The sequence below is a fragment of the Phalacrocorax aristotelis genome, chromosome 7, assembly GCF_949628215.1.
Source record: "Phalacrocorax aristotelis chromosome 7, bGulAri2.1, whole genome shotgun sequence".
In the NCBI taxonomy this organism is placed as follows: domain Eukaryota; kingdom Metazoa; phylum Chordata; class Aves; order Suliformes; family Phalacrocoracidae; genus Phalacrocorax; species Phalacrocorax aristotelis.
This window is the reverse complement of record NC_134282.1, coordinates 14,414,814-14,441,074: the sequence shown is the minus strand read 5'-3', so window position 1 is coordinate 14,441,074 and position 26,261 is coordinate 14,414,814.

Here is a 26,261-nt window from a genome sequence, read left to right as displayed (position 1 = left end):
GCAAGACCAGATTTCTTTTCATTTGAGAGAGCTCTGATCTAATTTTGTGTCTTCCCACTGGATTTTTATTTCTCCCGGTCGGCAGTGTAATGGGTTACATTCTGGTAAAACACACAAATATTTTCTAACTGCAAACCATCATGTTTCAGTGGTTTCAGCTTTTCAGATTGTTATCTGCAACTGTTATTACTACACTATTGTAACCACCACTTTTTTCCAGATTGAATGCACTGCTATTTGAACTCTGATCCCATGGATAGAGCGTGAACAGCACCTTTAGTAGGATGGCAAACACTATCTGTTAAACCATGGCCGTTTATATAGTCATAGTTTCTTTGTATACATTAACCACTGAAAAAATAAAATAAGCTCTTGTCTTTTACTAATGGCTGAATTGTGTGCATTAGAATGTTTAGCTATTTTAATGCATGGAGTGTGTATGTGCTGAGTTATTTGTGGGGCTGAATTTCTAATAACTTTTTTAATTGGAGGTTGAATTAAGGTCCAAATGGGCAGATCTTAATAACTATATAAAACACTAATCACACCACTAGGCAGATCTTGATGTGTCTTCAATATTTAATTCAGTCAGATATCCTTAAATAATTCAGTGGTTTTTAATTAAAGAAAATAGGGTATTTAGTTGATTTTTTTAGGCCAGGGAATATTTATCAACACGATTCCATGCCTGTACTCTAATATATTTTCTTTCCCTGCTTGGTATTTTATGACTTTTGGTTTCTTTCTTAGTTACATATTTTTCTAAAAACAGGGACTTTGATTTGTAAATGTAAATGTGATCAAATAAAAACCTATGTCTTCAAAGTGTCCTTATTTGTATTTAAATCCTTCCTCTCACCTGCTGTTTGTTGCTTTTTGGTTATGTCACCAATCCCACTGGAGCTCAAAAAATTTAGCCAGTCCTCTCTAAACTCCCAGACATGTTCTTTTCCCATCTACTCTCCTGTCCCTGCAGCTTCTGATGTAAAACAGATTTAAGTTTGTGTAGAGCAGAGGTCAACATGAAAGCTTAAAACAAAACAAAAAAAATCTGGCATTCAACTTTTAGCTCTGGTTCTTATTATAACTCAAAGCTCTATTTTAGTAATTTAAAAATGGTGGTATTGTTCTACATCCATACCCTACCTTTCACTTTCACTGAATTTCTTAGTGACTGTGATGCCCAGTTTAGATAAACTTCTAGACTAGTTGATGACCATTTGGATGAACTGCAGCCAGTTATATCACAATAGTAAGATTGACAATTATTTTGCAAACAGGGCTCTGTGAAGTTTGCATTTATTTTGCTTTAGGTTATGGCCAAAAGCAAAGCTTTGAACCCCTTTCTCCCATTCCGGAGTACTTTGCACAATCATGACTTTGGTGAGCCTTTGGTATGGGTAGTGGGAGTAGTGGTGTCATGAGATCACTTTAGTGATAGACTTCCTAAAAGTTTACTACTAAGTACTTCAATTTTATTTATTTTTTTTAATAGAACAGCTTTTTCAGTTCTGTAGCTTTGTAGTAACATGAATGCCTCAGTAAATAATCATGAGTTAAATGTTGAATGAGGATTAAATACTGCATGCTATGGCTCAATGTGTTAGTCCATTTACCAGTGTTGTGTATATGTACCCTGTCTTCTGCACTTTTCAGTGCTTAATCAGGTGGAAATAACAATTGGAGGTGTAATTCAGTGTTGTGCTTAAGGTCATTAAACCTTGTGGTAATGGATAAATCTAGACCCTGCTGTGGCCTTATAAGGCAATTTGGCAAAGAAACCAGTGCAGTTTTACTAAGCCAATAGGAACTGGACAAGGGCTGCACCCCCATTAAGGGACGAAGTCCCACTGTATGGATTTGCTGTATTTTAGCTTATGCGGAACATGTGTAAGCTGACAAGAATCTATACAGAGCGCCTGCCAGCCTTTCCCCTTCTTCAAGGGAGAGGTATGTATCCAGAACAGCCCTAGAGCTGCTCCCTGGTGCACGCCAAAAGTGGTTTTCTGCTCTTCAGTTCAACGTCCATCTTGAAGATAAATTTCTGCGGAAAAAGTATTTTTGCCCCAGGAATTTAATTCATGCAAAATGAATCCTGAGATGAGATAGAAGGTAATGAAGGTATTCACTGTAATAATTAATTATAAATCAGAATAGAAAGCCGAATATTATAAAGGTTCAGGCCTTATCCGGTAGTGGGTTGTCAATTAGACTAAAGTTAGATGGATACGAGAAGTATCTGCAACTTCATGGGAGCTCATAAAAGATTGTAGTAACTATCCTACCCATAGCAATGTCCGAGACTAGCTCTCCGTTGTGAATTTGGTATTAATTTAGCACCTCTTTTTCTTCTGGATCAATGTGACCACTCTTTATTCAATGGTCATTTATTGCCCCTCCAGTAGAGACTGCTTCTTCATGGAGGTGGAAGATGGGGTAGAATGAGGAGAGCAGATAGGCACTGGTGAAATGGAGTCCTCTGAAAAAATAGAGGGAGGGGTTTTTATGCCTGATAGCTAAAAAACCATCATGACCCTAGGGCCTTGAGAAGTGTTTGATTCTTTTGTCTGCAATAAGAAATCTGAGCTATTTGAGTGTTTGGGGGAAGGTCAGGTGGTTAATTTTGAAGTTGTTTGCCACAGCCGTGTGAATCTTAGAGAACCCTGTGAGGTCTTGAATGCATAGTATAAACTCAGGAGATCTGAGATGGACATTGTAAGAGGCAGGACTTTATCACGAGAAAACTGTTGCTAGTGAGGAAGAGTCATTTGCAAATGATTCTGAGATGGAAGGAAGGAGAGAATGATCTGGCATGACATTTGGATCTAGGATGCTATGGGGTATTCAAACAACAGATACTCTTTAGAAGCCACTGGAGATTTAAGGTTATTTTAATACCTCTCATTCCTTGCACAAGAGCTCTGTAAAACATGACAAATTGTAGGAAATCTTAGAAATTTCAACAAATGCTATTGTTAACCCCAAAGTGCTTAAAAATCATTAATTCAGTTCCAAAAAATCTTAACATGAAAATAATAGAAACAATACATGCAATGCCTATAATAAAAGATAACTTGCCTCATTTTCAAGCCTTCTCTGGTATTATTAAGGGTTACAAACATTGTCTTTTTATTATTAGACTTAATATATTACACATCCTCCATTGTTACCAACAAACACTAAATAACTGAGACTTGCATATAATTTTGAGCTGGCAATATTGTCCAGATGGCAGTCTTTTTCCTCCAAACTGTGGCAATCCATCTTCACCCTTGTTTCCATATTAATTACTCATCCACATTATTGTATGCTGATTAAAGCTAAAAAAACTAGAACTTCCAGGTCCTATTCCTAATCCTTTTGCACTACAATAATGAAACATGGTTGTTCATAATCTTGGCAACTTTTTTCATTATGAACTCACCAGAATGATATGCTGATACTCTCTGGTTAATGTTGAAGGTGATTACATTTAATCTAGCATATGTGCGTATGTTCAGTGGTCTCTTGTTTGGCACATGTGGCAGGTTACCATGTGAAAACAGGTAAAATTGAAGAATATGGTAAAAGTTTGATTTTTGGTTTGGTTTGGGTTTGCTGTTTTGTTCTTTTGGGTGGTTTTTTTTTTTTAGATATAGGAAAACTGCCATTTTACAAAATCGAAAATTTCCTGCCTTTGCCTCTCCTGCTGCTGATGCCACTGGAATGGATCATATTCTGCACAACTCTAGAAGTTAAGCTTTGTATTTCAATGGATTTGCGATTCTTCCTTTGGAAATACAAGCTACAGCCCTGAAACTACTATAGGTCTTCATCTGAGTATTAGATCACATTCCTGTTGAAAGAAACACTGTCTGAAGAAGGTTGTTCGTAGTCTAAATTTCCATCAATATCAAGGGATCAGGTAAGAGTTCATGAGTTCAGCTCACACATTCATCAGACTGATCTGATCAGTCGGAGCTCTCACAAGAGCTAGTGAAAGCTTTAGACTTGTTATAATCAAGGCATTGTTGCATAAAAATATTTCAATGCCTTGCGTTTTGTTTGCTGGAGAGTTGGATTCTGTCTCCTGTATTGTCCTTCCATAATACTTTAAAGAGGTTCACGAGAAAAAATAGGGGTAATTACAGAGCATTACCTGCTTCCACTCACAAGCAGGACCATCAAAATGCTATTATTTTAATGGAAATTATTTTCAAAAAGCTGTATTATAATTACTTAAACCTCTTTTATTTTTCTTGCTGCAATCCGAGTTAAGTAGGTAAAAATTCTGTCTTCAGAATCTCAAGTTTCAAAAGAAACATAACTGGATTTTGGATCGTCTTATTTCCTTTTCCAGTGATGTGTCAAGTCCAGTATTTCACTGTGAAACCCTGATGTGACAGACTGCCATAATGCAATGTGTTTAACCACCTCAGTGATGCATCAACTGGAAGGAGTTCCCAAAGATTCAGTTCACACATGCACATGCACACAAAAAAAAAGAAAAACCAAAGAGGGAGAAACAGTTTGGGGAAGCGGAACATAAATCTTTTTCACATAGTTTGGCACAAATTTAATTATGAAGTATTTGTAAATGTTCAATCAATTAGACCACTCAATTGTTTAACTTATAACTTTGAAGGCAGATTATCTTTTTTCAAGAGAAAATCTGCTCTTAACCAAGACCTTTTATGTTAGCTGCTCCAGAAGGAAAATGCTATGTTTGCCATAGGGTGTGAATAGCAATGCAGGAGAAAAATGTGTAATACCACGGTGTCTTCGGCTGATTATCAGGATTTTCATAGGAATGGGCTAGTTAAACTTTTAAAATCCCAAATTAAACACACCACCCCTGCAAAAAAAGGCAACCCACTTTTTTCTTCCCATTAGTAACTATATTTAATAGAAATTGTCATGTAGTGAATCTATTATATTTATTGTATATTTATTGTATTTATTATATTTCATATTTATAGTGGCAATTCAATATTAATTACCATTAGATTCATGTTTACAAGTTGAAGAAACTGCATGGAAGCCCATTAATTTTTCCTTAATTTTCAAATACTTTTCCAGAGTGTCACTTTCACACTTGTTTTACTTGTGACCTATTTAAGTTCAAAACCCGGCAAATCCCATACAAGATAGCATGGTCTTCATAAATTATCAACAGCCACTTCACAAACATTGGGAACCATGGTTGGATGACTTGGCTGGCATCTGGGTGCCATGGAGGGAAGACTTGTAAATATATAATACAGAAAACTGAAGAGTGAGACTGGAGGGATATCAATACCGGGAGAGTACGCACCACACACTATAGTTTTTCTTGAGTATAACTTTGCAAGTCTGTCATCAGGGGGGAAAAAACTCTTGTATTAAACATTCTTCCCTGCTGCAGGGGCAGAGCATGCCTGTCGGAAAGCAGGAACACTGGTTTGGCAGCCCCACGATGGCACCAGAAGCAGCAACGAGACGCTGGAGCTGGAGGTATGTCCCATCTGCAGAAGAGAAGCTCGCAGGATGAATTCATTGCATATATTTTGTGTGGACAAACCAGAGCTGTCTGTAGTCTGGGAGCAGATCAGAGCAGACAGTGAGTGGCTGTGGTCCACTGATGAAACAACAACCAAAATATTGTTTAAATAGAAAAGTGATTGCATTTACTCTCTCTGCTGTCGAAGGCAGTTGCTGTGTTGGCTGCAGAAGTAGTTTGACTCAGCCCTGAACGTGTAGACCAAAACTAAATCATAACCAGAGGCTGTCTGAAATCTTGTCTGCCAGCAAGCACAACAGAAATTACGTCTGTCCAAGCGCTGCTGCCGCTGAGTTAAGATGTATCGTAACAATGAGTTGCCTCACTAATTCTAACTGAACGCGGGCGTCTTGGCTGCCTGCTTGTGACTGCATGTAACCTTTTCAAAAGCACCCAAATATCTTAGGAGCCTGAATCTCATTGAAAGCCAGATAACTGAAGGGTGACTAACATAAACAACAGTCTAAATGCAGCGAGATTGCCTGGAATGGTCTCATAAATCTCAGAGCTCTCCTTCTACTCAAGTTTTGGCAGTTGTGCTCTGTGGAAGTTGCATAGTGGCTGGCTGAGTGTTAAACAGAGTTTAGCTGGCCAAATCTGGATGATTTTTGGAAGACCCAGTGGCTGCTAATTTTTTTCAGCCTCCCATTACCCCTCCTCGCCTATACCTGTTGATTTTCTGTGGGACTTTGCACTGGCCACATGGCGTTGGTCTGTAGGTGTGTGGTGCTGCACGTATGCACCACGTGCTACCCTAGGTGGTGGTGAGTGTGGAGTGTTCTCACAAAGCGTGCAGCATGCCAGCTCTCTTTAGTTCAGGACTGGAGCATTTTTTTCCCTGTGGATCTTTTACATGCAAGTCAGGCTTCACATAGCCCACAGTCAAAAAAAAAAAAAGAGAGAAAAAAAAGAAAAAAAGAAAAATTCTCCACTACAGAGACAAATAGCAACATGTGGCTGGAAGATAACAGAAATGTACATGCCAGTGCAAAAATTAAATATGGAAATATGAAAATGAGGGTGGTTTATATTTTTAAAGCAAAAGAATTCATTCACTTGTCACTGCTGGAAATTACATAAGGCTTTATTTCCTTAGCAGTCCATCTCAGAAAAATGCCCATAGATAAGAAGCACCATCACAGAACCCTGTCTTTTTGGTTGGCTTTGACAGTGGGAGCCTTTTGGAAAACTTTGCAGCCGTCCTGAAAAACAACAACAAAAAAAAGATAAAGGCAAAAGGGTGCATTAGAACAAAATGTGCAGAATGCAGATGTGCAGTCTTCCTGCCTTCCCTGCTCTGTCTCCACTCTTGCTGCAATGTCACAGCTTCCTGATAAACACTGGATTTATTTTAAAACACAGTTTCTTCATTTTGTACTGTTATGTTCCGCAGCTCCTCCCTCCCTCCATGTCCCTTCTCCCTGTCCGTAACCCACACCTTTTCCAGATATTTAATGTAAAAATTATTACCTCAGCTTCTTGCAGGCTCTGCCCCTGCTCTGTGGTGGTTTAAACAAGCTGCCTGGTTGCTGCAAAAAAAATCACAGTGCTCAGCAGCAAAGTTGGTTGTCTCTGAGCCACATCACAATGGAGTTTGCAGTTAAGAGCTGCCTCCAGGAGCAGCAGAGTGACAGAGATACAGACTCAAGTGTTAAAGATGCAGACTGCTGGGATCACTCTGTTCCTTCTTCTGTTAATGAATCAGTCTGTGTTTACAGAGGAATAAGGAAGAAAAACACCCATGGTCCCATAATTTTTGTCAGTCCCCAAGAAATCAAGTTATTGAAGTATTCTTTGGTAGGGAAGAAAATGAGTTATCTAGGCTTTCTCTTCCTATGCAAGGTTTTTTTATGACTTTTGCCCATATTGCATTTTAAAGTGCATGGGGCTGGGACTGGCTCTCACCAGGGCCCTTTGCTGTGTCAGGTACAATTAGAAACCAAGGCTAATTGGGGCCAATATTCCTTTATACATACTACAGTGATAGGGAAATGAGCTTTCATTTTAAGGTAACCAGTCCTGGCCTGTGTGTGGAAGCAGTCTGGACTTTGGAAACACGCACAGACCTATTTTGCACATACAAACACCAAATTTTCAGGGTGCAAAAATGAGCAGTAACCTTTTGAGTTTACTTAGCAGAATACATCCCAAAACCTGCAAGTGCTCTGAGTCTAAGGCTACATTTCGCCCTTTAAAATACCAGATAACGGGTTTTTTCTGATTGTTTGATAGTTAATTAGCTTCATCTTTACCCAGTTGAGGCAGCTTTCCATTAAACAACCAATAAATCATCTAAAATTGGGGTGATTGATCAGTCCCACGCTATACAACTGGACCCTCATGGCAGCCCAGCCTTTATGGAGGGGAGCAGGGCTCTGCAGTGCTCTAGGAAAGACAGCAGATATGCTATTCATTCTTTAGCCATTAGAAATAGTTAGGGAATCATGGTCCCATCTCCTTCCCATCTGACTAACAACAAGTTGTGCTTCAGAGCATGTTTTTGCAAAGATTGGAGAAGGCAGGAATGTAGTTAAGCCTAAACTTGTACATGCCAGTGATGCTCAGGCCTCCAGAGCAAAGTGATCACTAATGCACAGCAAAAAAAGCCTGGTCCTTTTTTATGTGTTTTGTAATATCCAGACTCTGAACAAAACAGAGCATGAGACAGCCTTAATGTCCTTGGTGAGCAGAGGGTCCTTGCTAGTACTGCCCTTGCTTGGCTGTTCTCACTGTGTTATTCTCCTACTTTTTTATTTGGTGAAATTGCAAATAGTCCCAGCTTGCAGGATGATGTGACTACAACATGGTGCACCCAGAAAGGCTTGTGCTCAACAGCCTGACAGGTTTCCAAGATGATGTATCCCAGTTAACAGGGATGACCCTGAGCAATGGGCATATGAACACAGAATGGAGTAATCAGAGACAGAGGATTACTTGACTTTTTTTTTATATTTCACGTCAGTCTAAAGAAAATAGGGTTTCCTTTATCTTGACACAATAATATCATTCTCCAAATGAGGTAGGCATCCTTTTACTGCACCCCATTTGCTCTTCATTGTCACCCATGCATCCTATTCCCACAATTTCTGCTCTACTTTGTGGAGACATTTACTATTCTCGACTTGTTTCCCCTACCTTGAGCCCCTATTTTCTTTGCTTCCCTCTCTTTATGTTTACTTTTCCTTACAATGCTTCTCTTATTAAACGTTTTCTTCCACTTGAATAGCTCCTTTCCAATCATTTTTACTCTCTAGAGAGTGCCTATAATTTTCCTGGGCTAGTAACAAACCTATGATTGACCACTCCTCAGCTTTGAAGAGTGTCTTTTACCATCTCAGCTGGACAGATTGTGTACCTTAACTTACCTTCATCTTCTTCCAACATACAGTTCCTCTAAGCACTCCTCCTGGCTTCCACATGTCGATTGATCATGTTCAGAGTCCCTGGAAGGGTAGCCTGCTTTGAAGGTTCGTGCTACCTGCTCATTTCCTGAATGGGAAACTGCCAAGTTCCATCTTGTCCCTACCACAGTTAACTCCAGGTATTTGTTCGATATTTTTTGAGTCAGAAGGAGATTACAGGATAGACTATTTCTTATCTTTAAAGGGTGCACAAAATGGTAAATGTTTTTCTTTTTGCCTATTCCTAATTGGCTCTAGAGAGGTGGGAAAGTGGAGATGCAGACACTTCCATAACTACTTGGAAGATTTCAGTTATGAGAGACGATTTGTCCAGGCCACCTGCACCTTCCTGTGATGCTAGGAGTGCAGTGAACAGATAAGCCTGAGTTACTGGGAGCACTCAGGTAGATTATCCGTCCCTGGCTTGGCAAGGCCTTGGTGGAGACCTAGGCAACCAAAGTACTGTGCACTTTGAAACCAAAGGCAAATCAGTCTTTTCTGTTAGTGTGTTGAGTATCCACCACTACATTTCAGATCACATGTCTCTTGGAATGATTGCTTAAAGAAGGCATAGATAAAAAATAGAGGAGTCCAGTTCAGGTGTATAATGTACTCTTTGTATATTACTCCTCTTGTGGAATATAGGGAGGTTGTAAAAAACTGCACAGAATTAACACGCAGAAAGTTAAGTAAGTTCATACCTCATATATTAAGTAAATAGCTGCTCTGCTAGAGAAATACATACACACAGAGTATATGAGAATGTTTAGAAAATATACTGATAGGAGGCAGTTTCATGTGCCTGTAAAGACTTTGTTGTCAGTAGACCCACAGAATATCTGTCCTTCCATAAATTAATCAGGGATCAAAAATGTTTTCACAGTTGCAAAAGTAATGAAGAAAACCTGCAATCTCTGCCTGATTGCAGCAGTAATTCCTGGCCACCAGTCCCCCTTTTAATGGAGAGATGGGTGTTGCTGGATGGGTAAGAATATTTTTTGTTTTAATAATACAGTCTTTGGTAACTTGTGGGAGTTCTTCAGTGGGGGTCTTCCATGGACACTGTAACCAGAAGAGCTTTACCAGTTTTTATGAGAGCAAAATGTGCTTTGTGGTGTTTACTCCATTCCTTGTTCTTTTCTGGAAAAACTTTGGAATTATCTGTCATTTAAAAAAAAAAAAAAAAAAAACAAACACAAAAAACAAAACAACAAACAAAAACAACAAAACAAACAAAACAAAACAAAAACCTCCTGTTTCTTGTAGTTCTTGTAGTTTCAGTTTAAAAAAAGATCTGTGAATACAACCCAATGACGATTAAATGTGAGAGATATTATTAGGAAAGCCGCAAGGTGAGAATTGCCATGTCATACCAGAGAAGCGGTCTATATATTGCAGCACCTTGTCTCTGGCAGGAGCCAGGGTCCGAGGATTCAGCTGAAGTCACAGAATTTTGTGATAGCAAATGAGGACTACACTGTTCCAGACCCAGGTCTCTTCTTATTTGCCAGTAGTTCAAGTTAACCATTGTAATGCTGGGGTTCCCTGTATTATATAAACACCACACTTCGATGTTTAATCTGTTGGATTTAATCTGACTTTGGTGAAATATTGTGGTATTGCATATTAACACCCAAAAGATGCAAAGCGAGACAAAAAGGATTTCCTTTTATTGGTTTTGAAGTTGCATCTCTCTATAATCACTCCTTGCGTTACAAAACAGAGAGAACAGAAGCACTAGATCTATATTCTCTAAACCAGCCACAGTTTCACATACTTTTTATCATGTTCCAGAGGAAGCTGTGCTATTGTTTTATACAATGCCAGTAGTACCATAGTACTTCAAACAGTTTTGTGAAATGCAGTTCCTTCTATTCCCGCTGTTATCATTTCCTAGGACATTAGAAAAGATCTTGAGCCCAAAAGGTTGGACTAAGATCTTCACTTCTTCAACAGCTGAGGTCAGTGGCTCCTGTCATTTGGTTTGCACTTCTTCTTACTCAGGCTGAGACAGGTTACAAATAGACTCCCCCAACCTAAAAAGCAAGCAGGTCTTAGAGGCAGCTGTTTCTGCTGTTGTGCCCCTAATGAATGAGCCCTAAAGAAGGTAGTTTCTTTTCTCTTGTCCATTATGTAGCATCAAAACCTGAATTCAAAACTTTCTGTAGTTTTAAGAGGTCTTCCCTTAGTGCTGGGGTTTTTGAGTAAACTGTGCACCTGATACTACTCAGACTCTAATTACTGTAAGTCAGGCTTTTATTTCTTTCCACAAGAAACCCTTTTGTGTTATTAAAATACAAAAATGTCTAACTGACTGACTTCCATATAAAGGGGGAGGGGAAAGAGCCACACATAACTTGAGTTACTCGAGCATAAGGTATTTTTATTCAGTTGAGCCCTTTAGTTCAGATTAGGATCATAGCTTCCTTTGAATGTACAAGTTACTTTGAGTTCTTAGTTCAGTGTTGAAAAACTAACACTTCTAGACATTCCTGACAGGTTCAAATAAAAATCCATTAGGATCTTCTGAATTTAAATCTCACTGGAAAGTTAAATTTACAAAAATGCCTGTCTACAGTGTATATGAATCTTTACAGGAAAACAAGAACACAAATTAAGGCGGCATGGGAAAAGTCTTATTTGTATTCTGCATCTAAATATTAGGAGAAGAAGAGCTGTATGTTACAGCAAACAAATTTGTAATGGATTCTGAGGAAACAGTGGAAAGATTGTGCTTATCATGAAGAGTGGTATGTGCATTTTTTGTTCTTATAGCAACGTGTAGTAATTGCACCAGTGTCAGATTCTTTTGGAAGACTATTGATTGGTTTATTTATTTGTATGTATATGACAAGGGAAATAGAATATATTTCTTTATTATTTAATAGTCATATAATAATAATAACAACAACTGGCAGAGTCCTTACACTTTTACTGCACTGGCTTTATAAAGAAGGTTAGTGTTTTAACAGATGGATAACTCAGAACTGACCAGGAAGAAAAAATACCCACCCTCCTCTAAAACTAATACATCTCAAGGAGGCTGTAATTATTTCCTTCTCTGTGACTTACAGCAACATACTGAAAGTTCATAAAGATAAATGTAACATTTACTGGGTAATAAGAGATCGTGGAAGGAAATAAACAAACCTAGGATATAGTGCATCTAAGTAAACACAAAGGTTGTAAAACCTTCAAACTCAAATATCAAGAGCACTGCAAATTAATGCTGCACACAATAGACCCTTTGGAAGCTAACTTAATCCACCCCCATGTATCTACATGAGGGCCATGCATAACAATGCATGAGCTGGATTTCCATTAGAGTTTCCTCTGCAGGCTGTCAGTTGTTTGAAGAAATAACAATTTCCTAGGCATGAAAGCTTTTTCAGAATGTTCCCACTGATGTGTAATAAAAGTGACTTTACTTTTTTTTCTTCCCCCCTCTCCCTCAGCCCCTCCCCCCGAGATGTGACTTTTGGGGGGGAAGAGGATGGACTTAGACCCCCGGCCCCCCACCAGTTTACCTTGCCAGGATTATCAGTGCAGGTGTTAAAATAATTGAAGGTGTGGTAGGAGATACAACCCCTAATAGCTTTTCCTATATGGAGATTACCTAGGTAGAGAATGCCAGAGTACCTGAAGAATAGGCATGTGAGTACCTTATTAACATAGCACCATTCAGCGGCAGCTGCATATCTGGAAAAAAAACCCTTTAAAGAGCCTATTCATCTATGTTAATGGGCCCATTGCACAGTACATTGTGTGGGAAATTAAGTCTCTGGCTGTGAACTTCCTGTGCTGTGCAAGCTGCCTTGACTCTTTTTTATTGCTTCAGTGTTATTATCTCCTCCTGGAAATAAAAACAATCATGTTCTCACATTTGAGAAGCCAAAACATTCCCAGATAACAAACTGGTTGAAAGTTTCTTTTGTTTCCCTTATTAAGTGAAAAAATATGTTTTGAAATTAAAGTAAACCCTAAATTAACATCAAAGCCCATCAAATTAGCTGAGCTGTCATACGCATGACAATGTTGGGATTTCTTTTTTTTTTTCCCTCCCCTGTAAAATACACAATTTAAATTGCTTTCCTATTTATTGTTCCTTCTTTGGAATTAATTTTTGCCAGAAAATATGTTAATTTATTCAAATGAGACATGATTTTTGAATGTTTAACTGGCAAAAGAACTGCTTTCCTGCTGGAAGAATGAGGTAGAAAATAACATTTTTTTAAAACGCATTTCTCCAGAATATAACCCCTTTCCATTTTAACACAGAGTGGACCAAATCTTTAAAAGTAGATCTGGAAAAGTTTACCAAAAAAAAAAGGAAATTTTGCTTATTTAACTTATTTTCAAGCTCTGTCATCAATTTGAGAGTAGTATATGATGTTGTGCAGCCTATATAACCTTCAAGAAAGAATTATCATCAAATATTTAAAATTTAATAAAAAATATTAAAATTTTCATCCTTTCTTTATGATCCAAATGCTGCACATTGCATCATCATCATCATCATTATCATCATTATTTTCATCATGCTGATAAAAGAAAGGACTAATGATCAATACTAACTGATTACAACACAATTAAGGAGGATCTTTTCAGTGTAAATTTTTTTTTAAATCTTGCCTCTTCCAGTCCTTCTGCATTTTCAGCTCAACTTAATATGTTCCACTATTTAACATGTTTAATGACCATACTGGAACATAAGTAAAATTGTCATTTAATGTGCTGTACTGCTTCCATGGTGCGTACTCAACTTCCCTTGGACAACACTAATATATAAAGAGCAGCCAAAAAAGTCCAAACTCTTGCTGTTAGAAAATGAGAGTTATTGATGTAAATTGGAATAGAATTTAGCTCTGCAGATAAGCATCTATTTATAAGTACTAGGAAGATGGCTAGGAAAAGCTCCAAACCAGTTACCAAGCAGTAGAGAGAGTAGAAGGAGGCCAGTGTGGAAGGACACGTCTAATACAAACCATCACTTTATCCAGTCTGTTTGCACAGACTTCCCTTGCAGCCATCCTATTACTTTTCTTCAAGATTTTGTCTGTGAACTGTTTGGGACAGAGGTGGTTTGGTCGCACAGCACCTTGCTCTGTTTTCTGTGCTTGGATGCGCTCGACAGTGTTATCATAATGCAAATTATTGTTGTTGCTGGTAGGGACTGCACTGAGTGCTCTTAGGGTATCTGCAAGTCTGACAAGTGCTAATACATTAATATCAGAGAGGAAACCAATATTTCATATTAGTTAATGATTTAATTATGGAAATCCTTCCCTTAATGCCATTTGTTAACTAAAGTCACCATAAATTGTATTCGGTTCAGCTCATCTTTCAGTGGCACTCTGAATTGCACCTTCCTGACATTTAGATATTGGAATATTAAACAGATTTCTCTTTCCAGTCCAGTCCAACACTTTGTTCACAACGCAGGCCACCTGGGAATGTGTACCCATTAATGCTCTGGGAGGCACTGCTAAGAGTCTGCATATTTTAAAAAGTCAGAGAAAATTAGAACTGCAGGAAGACCAACACATGGTGCTCTCATTTCATCAGATTTGACATCAACATTATTACTTTTTTTCCAGTGGTATCCCCACCCCACCCCCACCCCCCAACCCTCCGCTCATGTATTTATGTTCTGAAACAACTTGCAGCTTTAATTTTTTTTTAAAGACTGGCATTTTGCAGGTTTTATAGCATGTTGTTGAGAGTTTAAAAATAAACAGTGAAGTTCCAGGCTAGCCATTCCCATTTAGTCACTCGTACGCAGCAATGTTGTTTTTATATAGCAAGTGTGCTGTTGGCATTTCAAGAATCACAGAGAGGCCAGTAATTTGGGCGCAAGCAGAATTTTTTGAAACAGTTCCTGTAAAGATAATTCAGATTAATGGGCCATTTACAGTCTTGCTAACTTACTAACTGGCTATGTACTCTAGGTAATCAGGGTGACATTACTGCCGGCACAAAAATGACATCTCGTCATCAGAAATTTTCTTCATTGGCACGGAAAATGCCAGGCACATCACCTCTGACTGTGTGGCCACCACATCTATTAACCTTATTGATTTGGAGTCGTGCTGTGCCACACTGGAAAACTACTCCCTGCTGAAAGACTCAAGTGGATCAATCCTGAACCATGAACAAAAACTCAATAACAAAATGTAGTAGGCACCTTTCTCCATTAAGTATTCCTCAAAGTAAATCACATTAGAAAACATCACCATGAGGAACTTCCCTTGGGATTCTGTGATCTCCCAGAAACTAAAAGCGAAAAATAGTGAAATAGAAAGGAAAAGATGTGCGTGGTGTTAAAGGCACTTTGTATCGCTTGATTTTGTTCTCAAATATCTTCCTGTAATGATATTTTAATTTTATACTGTAACTCACTTCGCCTTTCTAAACCTTAAAAATCTAACTTGCTGTTTGTTTTTAATGATGATTGTCCCTGGTAAGTCATCCAGTGACAGACAACTCTGAAAAAGAAAGTTTTCTTTCCTTTATGAACCCTTTAGCATTTTCATGTATTTATCAGCATTTATTTTTCAGACCCTCATTGTGATGGGGCTTGAAAATGAAACAAGCCATCTAACTCCTTTCAGCCTCATACAGTTAACAAAGAAGGCAACAAAAGGAGTTCCAGAGCTTCATATTTCCTGACAAAAGATAGAGGACTGCAGCAAGCCCCATTCATATTTAAATGTTCCTGGCTTTTGGAATTAAAAGTCCATCTTTCATGTTACCATTTCCACTCCTTACTTTTTTGATGGTGTTTGCCAGCAATGAAAACTATGTCCCAAACATTAGTGTGACTCTTCAGTTCAGTCTGCAGGGCTTCTGTTCCTAGAAAATATTCCTCATCACAGACAAATGACGCTGTCTTAAGTAGCAGTTGCACATCATTACACTTTTTAATTTTCTTGGAAAAGTCATTTAGGACAAGAGAAATGAGGGTACAGCCACTCTGTGCACACGCGAGTAATGACTGGATATAGATGAGCAAGTTTTTATTAAAGCCAATGGGACCCCGTCCTCAGGAAGGATTACTCACACAAGTAAGGGGTACAGGATGGGACAGGATTGCTTCTGTTGCTCAGTAGTGTGACAACAGTATTTTTGCCCAAGGGTCTGATCTGAGAACTTGACAGCTGAAACCTACAGTCATAGGGTTTAATTTTGCGTTGGTTTTGGTGTTAGTGAATAGAGCAAAGTTCATGAAAAATACTCTTTGCACTGTGTTCAGTCATGCCTAACCTCTGTATTTTTATCTATATTAAATATTTTAGTATTTTATGTCAAAGAAAATTCTGGATTATGCAAAGAAGGGAAAGAAAATACAGTGACATATTAGAAAATATTATCAGTTACTTGGAAAAAAGTGGTTTCTCAAAGCCACATAAAAGTCTGGAAAGTATTCTTTTTATTCCTTAGGAAATAACCCTGGGTTTCTAATTAATATCGTGAAATTAAGGCCATTTATCTGAAAAACTGAAAAAAGACCTATATATGCTCCAAAGTTCAGTGTTTGTCCCTGAGCTCTAACATGGGATGTACTGTGTGAAAGTCTAACATGGGATACACCATATATCATCTCTATTTAGAGCCCCTAGGCAGGAAGTATGGATAAAAAAAATAATCAAAATTACTGTTTTTCTTTACTGAAAGCCCTCTAAGGAATTCATTGGAATGAGTTCTGTCTGCCCATCTAATTGATAATTATTTAATTAGCAATTTATAATGATAATGGGATTTTACCCCCCACCAGTCCATCTTGTCTGTAAGAAAAATATAAGTAGACAACCTTATATATTACTTTACCACTTTTGGCAGTTGGCACAAGATATTGTGGGCCAGCGTTGCGATTCCCTACAGTCAAACCATAAAAGCAATGTATTCATATATTTCCTTTGCCCACAGTGTTTCCTTTTCTCATTACCGTGGGTGACTGGCATTCTCACAATGTGTGTGGGTGCACAGGCTTGTTGTGTCACCATGGACAGTTCTAAGAGCAGCTTCATTAGTTCTTTTTACAACAAAAGCTAGGTTTTTTTTCCTGCCTTCTCTTTCTTTCCCTTAGTTGGCATGCGGGTTGAATTTTTCTTGGACCCCCTGCTTGACTTTTTTTTTAGAGCTCCTTTTGAACAGTGCAGCAGTGTGAACACTAGGAATTGTAACTGATAGACTGTTTGCAGGAGAACTCATGAAAGTTCTCTTTGTTCACTTCACATCAACCAGGTTTATGCAGACCCTCCCCCACCTCAGCCAAACAGGGAAAAGGAAATCCACTTTTAATTATACATTGATGGGAATCACTGTATAGTGAAATTGCATCAAGTGGAGAATGCCCACTTTATACTCTTTTATCTAAGATTCCAAAAGAAGCACTGGTGTAAAAAAAATGGATATGCAAGCGTAGACTTCCCAATATATAGCCAAGCCTGACTAATTTAAATCAATTTACCAACTCCACTTCCAGTCCTGATAAAAATTTTCAGCAGTATCTTTGCAATGTGAGAGTGTCTTGTCTTCAGGCCTCGAGCCTGGAAGGTCTTATTTTTGAGACCTTACAAAAAATTTTTCTCAAAGCAATGTTTTTGAATGCAAAAAGGAAGATTTGCAAGTGTAAGGTATTTTCAAAATCGGAACTGATGATATTGATGCTTTTTCCCTTTTTCTCCCTCAGACAAGCATATTCAAGAAATTGTGTAGAAGAGTCCTAAGGGCAAAAAGAAGGGAGATCTGTCTGGTGGCAGAATGAAAATATTACAGAACTTTGCAAGAAGTGTAAGTAAACAAGGGAAGCACTTTGTGTCATTTTATTCTGCTGTGCCCAGTGAAATGAATGGAAAAATTTTCAGCAGTACTACAGGGATCTCCAAGATTATAAATCATTTGAATAATCTGTTAATAAATATGTAATGTTAATTTTCTTAGACTTTCTTAGACTTTTTCTTAGAATTTTCTTAGACTATTTTTTCTTAATATCACAAGATACCATTAATATAGTGATGAAAATGTAGGATATTCAGCTTCACTGTGTATACTATTAAAGTTTGCTGCAGTTATATTTGTCTTTTGAATTTTCCAGTACAGAAAGGAAATATTGGTGGTTTTCTCAAACATTTAGTCAGGAAAGGAATTTTTTTTAAGTCTTCTCGAATGTCATTTTTTACATTATTTCTTAAATTGCTTTAGCTTAGTTGTCCAATTAGTTTATTTTATACAATTTAGGCAACTGGGTTTTAAATATTTCCTGAGACAAAATGTTAACACATGCAAAAGAAGTGTTGTGAAGACCAAAGGAAGAACAGTCTACCTAGAAACAGCTTACTATGCTTACTAAACTGTACTTACAAATACTCAAGAAAAATGTTAACTAAGGACATAATTAAGCAGAGTCAGGTAAAGGGACTGGGGATAAAAAGAAAAGGTCTCCCGGATGTTAGGAGGCATTTTGGCCTGCCAAATGAGAGAGGCCAGATGGTGCTGATAAATCTCACCTCAGAGACAAAATCCTGATTACATCAAGGTCAAAAGACAACAGTGCAATTCCATTTCACGGATGCACCAAGGATGCATTGCACTGGTGATGGGCCTGTGCCTTAGGAAACCCAGTCTAGGCACTACATCTAAGTAGAGCCTGAGAAAACTCCATCCGATTTCCACCGCCAATACTGACATATGCTCCTCTGCTGCCTGATCAAGTCACAAATGTGTGACTAATAGTCCTATTGTCCCCATTCAGACTGGGACTTCTACTCCTCTTCTGTCCCACCACCATCCCAGATTTTCTTCTAAGGCTCCTTCAAAATTAAGTTTATTTCTTCCTCAGCAAAAGTTTGCTCTCATGAGTTTCCAATTTGAACATAAGTCTAAATCGAAGCTTGTGAGATTACGAGTCAGTCCATCAAGGGTCTGCTATACCAGAATGGGAAAAGCATCATTTCCCAGATGCTTATAGTTTCAAAGAAGTAATAAGGAAAACAGGAGATATTTAACAGCTAAACACTAATTCTTTCGGATATTGTTTTGGTAAAACTAAGGTACCTTATGATGTTATACCACATGAGGCAATTTGAAAAGTTTCCTTAATCCTCAGGGAAAGGAAGGTATCTTAAAACACAATATCCCAGTCAGATCCCAGGACTGAATCTAAAATCATTCAGAGTAGGCAGCAGGTCAGCTTCCAACCAAATGAGCTTTCACTGTGGCCAACCACTAAATGACACAGAAGCGTGGAAGTTAAGGCCAAAGTAGCTGTGGTAGGAGTAAATGTTCTTTTAGGTCTGAGGAGGCTGAGCCATGCAAGAAGCCTCAAGAAAAACACTACAGGGGAAGAACTGATACACAGCAGGAGTTGCCTGGAAGTGGTGCCTCTCTGTCCGCTACGAGGGAATCAACCAGGGAGAAAAAGACGGGAGTGAAACTGACTTGGGGAAAGGGTGAAGGAGGGGCCTGAGAATAAAAAGATAGCTAAAATATGTCAGAAAGTAAACCTTATGTTTGATTGTTCTGGTTTGCTTCTTTTATACATCCATACTGGAGGTTATTTAATAGAGTCCTCAAAGACCAGTCTAAGGTTTGCTGCTGAGAATAAAGGCACTGAGTTGGATTATGTTCTTAGAAAAAAGATTTTAAAAAATGCAGGAACATTTTCTTGTCATGACTGTGTTGTCTGGATTCTCCTATAGCTTTCCTAGCAATAGACCAGGGCCACTCCTTGCCTTCAGTGAAGTAACTCATTCATTTACTCCCTCATTCAGTTTAGAATCAGGACTTTTTTCTTTAAAGTTCAGAAAGATGTAGTTCAGCAAGTTTCCTTCTGTGGAGAACTTAGGAGCACTGTTTGAGAGAAAAGCCCTTGAGGCTGACATGCTTTAGTTGGAGTTCTGCTGAACTGAATTTGCACATTAAGTACTGTACCTTGCTCTTGCCTGCTAAAGCGTCCCTTGTTTAAGACTGTATGTATGTGTAAATAGAGGAAAATGGGATACAGCCTCAGGATTTATGCTGTGTCATCTGTGAACAGGCCCTTTGGGCTGCGTGGGGAGCCAAGAATTGCTGGGTTGTGGATATGCAAGCCATATCATCCTTTCTCAGTGGTGTGCTCCTGCAGCAGTGATTGGGAAGGCAGCCCCATACCACTAGAAAATTCACCAAGCCAAAATTCCCACAGCTGGATTTTTCTAGTTTAAGCTTACTTTGGGACCACGGCTAATGTAAAGCAGATTTAACATATGTAAGATATAAGCCCCTAGGTGCTTCAATAATCTTAGGTCTCTCTGCAAAAGCATTCTGTTCCAAATAATGAAATATTATTAATAATGAGGGGATGGATTTGTGCTGCTTATTCATGTTGATGAAATATTGCCCGAGAGTCCTATCCTTACAAAGGTAAGAATGTGTAATTGGGCTTTAGCTTGATAAGTAACGCTAATGATTAAATGCTTTTCTTGAGCAAATGTCCTGAACACAATCACTTCAGACTTTAAAGACAGTTTTCAGGCAACTGTCACCAGGTTTGTGGACATATAAATGAGATGAGAATTTGTCCACTTATGTTTCTGTACTCTGCTTCATTGCCTATAGCTGAGAAAGCTGACATCTATTAATGGAAAAGCCTTTGACAATGACACAACTCTTTTCACAAGAATTTGAATAACAGTGACAGATCAGGAACCTCGTTTTGATGCTCACTGTATATTTTCCTTTTCTCCTCAGTTCAGCCATACTCATTTCATGAAGTTGGGTCAGTTAGGTCAGGCAGCCTTATAATTATCTCCCAGGACCAAAGCTCTGGCTGAACTTTTAGTTCAGAACATTGTATCTTTGCCGGAGCCTAGTGGGGTTATCCTGCATTTCACTTCAAAATTACAAGGACCAATTCTTCTGTGCTTGTGTATACTTTGTATACCTGCCAAGTCCTCTCCTTCCATTCCTTCAGGTAGCCTCAGAAGTGACTGATTATAAATGCTGATCTGACTCTGTAAGCTTTCAGCAGCACACCTGAGGTTCCCAATTTCTTTCATGGTGAACAGTTTTTCTTTCTTTCTTTGACTTTTTTGAGGAACTGATTCCAAAGATTTTATTCACAGTAGTTAACAGGTGTGAATTGGTGTTTGCTAGCATAAGTGTCGTGCTGGGTAGCCCTTTGTTCCCTTCCTGCTGCTTCCCTGCTCTATTATGGCAAAACTTACTTTAATAGGAGTTTTTTTAATGGTTTGTACAGTGTGTATTTTTAAAGCATATTACAGAATAAAAGTGAATACCTATCAGAACAATGTGTTCCTATGAACCTCTAACAATTGGGCAGATCCCTTGATTTCAATGGGCACACTCCAGAACAAGGGACTTGTGCCACCTGAGCAGGAGTGCTAGAATCTGGCCCTCAACAGATGCAGTTTTGTTTCCACCAGCATGTGCCAATTAAAATTATTCTGCTTTAATAAAATATCAGGAGACAGAAAAGGAACTGCCGTGAACTGAGGCAAAACTGAAGACTTAAGCGTCTTTTCAGCTGACACAGATCCCCTGCTCCATTGGTGATCAATGTTAATAATGACATCCACTTTCCAAGGTAGTGCTGGGCTGCTGAGGGCTGATTCTGATGCCAGTAACTGGTGTGAGTTGTTGAGGGATATTGAAAGACCATGTTGGATGGGCGGCAAGAAGATCTGAAGCCACCAGAGATGTGGAGCAGAAATAATAGGAGGAGTGGTAAGAATGACACCATTTCCAGAATATCGGAATAGAATATCTGAATTAAGAAGGAAGGCAGGGGAGGCTGAGCTGTGTTTGAAATACTTTGTCAGGTCATTACCAAGTAATTGTACACCATTTCAACTACTGATGCCTTGAAAATGAAAATGAACAACTGAAAATTTTATTTATTAACAAAAGTAGTTTTAGATAGCAAACAAAAAAAGTGTTTTTTCTGATATGTATTCTCCTTTAAATAGGAACATATAAACTGCTGAATTAACTCTCCAACTCTTTACACCTGTTTCATGCCTTTGTAACATGACCCAACCTCATGGACATTTCTGATTTCCATAATTTGAGTGGACACCAAATCCTGGGATTATACTTGAAAGAAATTTCTTATTTTAAAAAACCCTAGGCATAAGAATGTCTATGCATTTTGGCTCTTCTTCCCCCCCCCCCCCCCCCCCCAATTGCTCTTTACTGGGTAATGTTGGTTGTGTTAATAAGAACTGCAATGTTTGTATTTGCTAAGTCTTTCAGTAATTGTAATTACAACTCAATTTCTGTGCTCGTAGCTGTGATACCATTTCAAGCTGATGTCAGTGTTACAGAATTTACAAGATTTTACTACCTTAATGGTGACATTTGCCCCTCACAGCTCAATTTCTGTCTCTGTTTTCCTGCTTGAGAGTTTTAATTCTAGGTTTATATTTTTTCATACATGTCTGTTTAAAAACTGATTGGGATGGAAGAAATCCAACATCAAACAGCACAAGAAAAAAATAAACCAATAAGAGGAAATTAAAAATGCATAAAAAAAAAAAAAGAGGAAACATTGCTGCATCACCAATGTGCCAGGGTACAGCACTCCTATGCTCTTCAACCATGTTTACTTTCTTTCTCCCAAAATTCCACCTCTGTTAAGAGCTCTTGGGCATCTTGTATCCCCCATAAACTTTGTAACAAATCTTGCAAAATACCTGCTGCTGGCAGAGGCAGGAATGAGACCTTGATAAAGAAAAGGAAGGTTTATCCTTTGAAGTACTGAGCTCTTCAAAACTGAAGCTCTTTATGAGGCTGCAGAGGTTCATTCCCAGTAACGGGAATCAAATCTAGAAGATCTGTTTTGTAAAGTTGGGTGTCGGAAATGATACACCAGTTTAGCCAGTGGCTGGTGACATTAAAAACCTGGCACAAATGAGCTATAGCAGAAGCTATTTTAAGAAGAAAACAATCTTTTGTTGAAAGTGAAACTTTCTGCAAAAAATTCTTCCTAATTTTTACTTGCTTTTTCTCTAAAGTCCTGTAAGGATGCTGAAGGAGGAGGAGTGTGGTCCTGCATTCCCTCCCCACAGGCAGACTCACACTTGAACATCTAGAATCATTTTGCCTGGAATCAGACACTTTGACACAATGCATTTCCTCAGAAATAGTCATATGATTGTTTTCAAATATTTAGAAGAAAAATCAACATTTTGAAAGTTGATGCAAAGTAACTATGTCCTCCAGACAGCTCTATTCACGTATCCTTTAGCTGTCAGAAGCAGAACTCTAGTTCAGCAATTACCTTCATTACATTCACATCTTCCTTTTTCTGTTAAATCATGCACACACATTTTCAATTTATTAGCACTGGATAAGTGGCCAACTATGTCTAGAAGCTTTGTAATCTGTAAATTACCCTAGCCAGTTCTAAGAAGGGATATGTGTCCATGAAAGTAAATTACTCACAGATCACAAAAGAAACCACCTTTTTCAAAATTATTTCAGATGGTCTAATTATCTGAAAAATGTAGGATTGGTTTTGTGCTGTTGAGATTTGTTAATATCCACCAAAAATGCTCGTGGCATTTTTGTATGCACAGCAGGAAAATCAGTATGGAACTGGAACTTGTTGTTAATAAAACTTGAAAAGCACAGCTTAAGGTCTTTGCTGAACTATAAATGGTTTAGGCCTCTCAAGCCTGCATACAGTCTTAGGGTGAGAACATATGGAAAAGACACATGAAAAAGGAATTACAGAAAAATTTGGGTTCAGGGTATTGTTATTATTAATTAGAGGTGAATAATGCTGATTCGAAAACTTGACACTCCAGAAATGGAAAAGCAAAGCAATCACTAACATGTCTGGAATTCATATTACCTGTCCAAGCAATTTTCTTTCTCCTTCTGTAAGTGCACAGGATTGTTCATTTCAATGAGATATTACAGACAGACACTAGACACTCAATTCCCCCTTCTTCAGACAACTGGGATTTAAATATCCATTCAGTTCAGTAAATGGTATGTCTATCATGAAACTCCTTTTTAACTCTATGTCTATGTTTGCGTACGCATGGTTGATATAAAATTAATAGGCATATTGCATCCTTCTGAAGAGCAGAAATGTGCACAGCTGTGGGGTTTTTTTAAGTTGTGATACAGGCACTGGATGACTGGCACTGAATATATATAAAAATTATAGTGATATATGAGGAAGACAAAAGATATTTTACAGAGGGTTGCATCAAAGACAATAAGGTTGGTGACATACTGAAAATAACTGTCTACTTCTGTCTCATATTAAGACTGGGTAGGTTTTTCTATCCATAAAAATTGTTCCCTTGTTATCCACATATCTGTTTTGATTTCATTTTTCTTGAACTAAATTTAGTACCACTAGCAGGTGTATGCTGGGAGTGGTTGGTAACCACCTGAGTGTGGTATTGGGTCAGTGCATTAAACCTGGTTTATTATCTGACCATACAAGGGGTGCAGCAGCATCTGCTGAAAGTCCTGAAAGGAGTTCCTGGAGCTCAATGCTGAAAGTATGAATGAAGCATTTCAATAATGTCAGGTCACAGCAGGAAAGATAAATTAAACTTTGGAATCAGCATTTAGCACTGAGGCTATCAGGAGATCCTTCTCTTCCAGTTTCAGTCTTACAGGATGTTAATATAAAAAGGTATTTTGAACTGAAGAGTCAATAGACGAGATTTTGGAACAAACAGGAAAAAATCAATAGATGCTGCTTCTCCACATAGAATTCAACAGTGAAGTTGCTGGTTTAACTTTGGTACCAGGTAAGTTAGTATGAACACAGTTTCTATGAGGACAAATACAATTTTGTGGGAGCTCAATGAACAATATCAGAAGAGAGATAAGACAGAAAACTATGAAAAACCATGAATGATACAGAATGTGAACAAGGAATCATCATTCACTATTTCTCACAGCATGAGATACAAGGCTCCCAAAACAAATGAGCCTTTTAGATTTAAAATGGAGAAAATGCTACCATTGGTTGTGGACTTCACTTCTACAGAAAACTATGAAGGTGAAAAGAACAGATGGGCTGAAAAAGCAACAAGGTAGAGTCATACAGGGTTGGTTGATCAGTGATTCTTAAATAAGATGACCTGGAGACAATGCCGAGCTTAGTAAATTCCTAAGTCAGTAGTATCCAGAGTGCAGGAGGAGAAACTGAAGGAAAAATCACTTCATGTATGCCACTGTCTTTGCTTTTCTCTCTCCAATCACCAGTGTTGGAGCCAAGAAACAGAGTTATGGGAAATTTGGTCTAGCCAGCATGACTGAGTCGGCACTTTTATTATAAGATCCCTCCCTTTGATCTGCACTGGCTTCTTTATAGCTTAAGAACATGGAATAAATAGGCAGGGTCTCTTCCAGATAAATACAATTGAAATCCAAGAATAAATTAAGAAACCAGAATAAGCTAAGAGAAGCCTTCTGGAGGCTCCCCCCTCCAAAATGGTCTTATATTTGGCTATATTACCTTTGAATAATGGAACATACATAATGCACCTTATACTGATAGTTCTTACTGCAGAAACATCTGAAATCATTGTTAAATTAGAGATACTGCTGGAAGAGAACAGCTTTTGAGCAGTTAGTTACAGAAACTTTACACAACCTTTCAGGACAGCAGCTGTGTAAGGGAAATGCTGGAGAATGTAGGTGCACACGCTGAATTCAAACATGCAGAATGTTTCTGGTTGGCATCTGAAATCCCCATGCAAAAACACTTCCACACAACACTGAAGTGTTCTGCTTGCCCCTCTTATAGCTCCTCCACAGCCTTTTCCATCCAAGCAAGGACACCTAAAGCCCATTCACACTCGCATAAAGCAGTTATGCCCAATTCAGATATATTCCAGAATGCACTGGAGGGAGCATCTATGCAATTTGGCTCACTGAGTGAGCTCTACAGGGTTTGTATTAGATCAAACGCCACTAGGAAGGTTTTATGAGAAGTCATCTTTCTCTGACATGCCTGCTAGATGTTTTCTGCTATATGGGATTGTTCTGAGCTTTTGCCTGTCCAGGTAGATATGTTGCTCTATGCAAGGACAAGTAACATCAGCTGACAACCTTCAGAGATGCAGATCTGTTTTAGCCACAGCGTATGCATGAACAGTGTCCAACTTAGAAATTTATACTACTTAAGGTAATGTAATGGTTACGGCCAAAATCCTAATATGAGCCATAAACAAACAAGTAATAGAATAAAGTAGGCTCCTAATACTTGGTATGTCTATTTCCTAAAATCATGATTAATTTCCACTTCAGTACCTGCTGATGTCTTAACTAATAAATCTCAGTAAATGTGTTTTAAATTTGCAAACAAT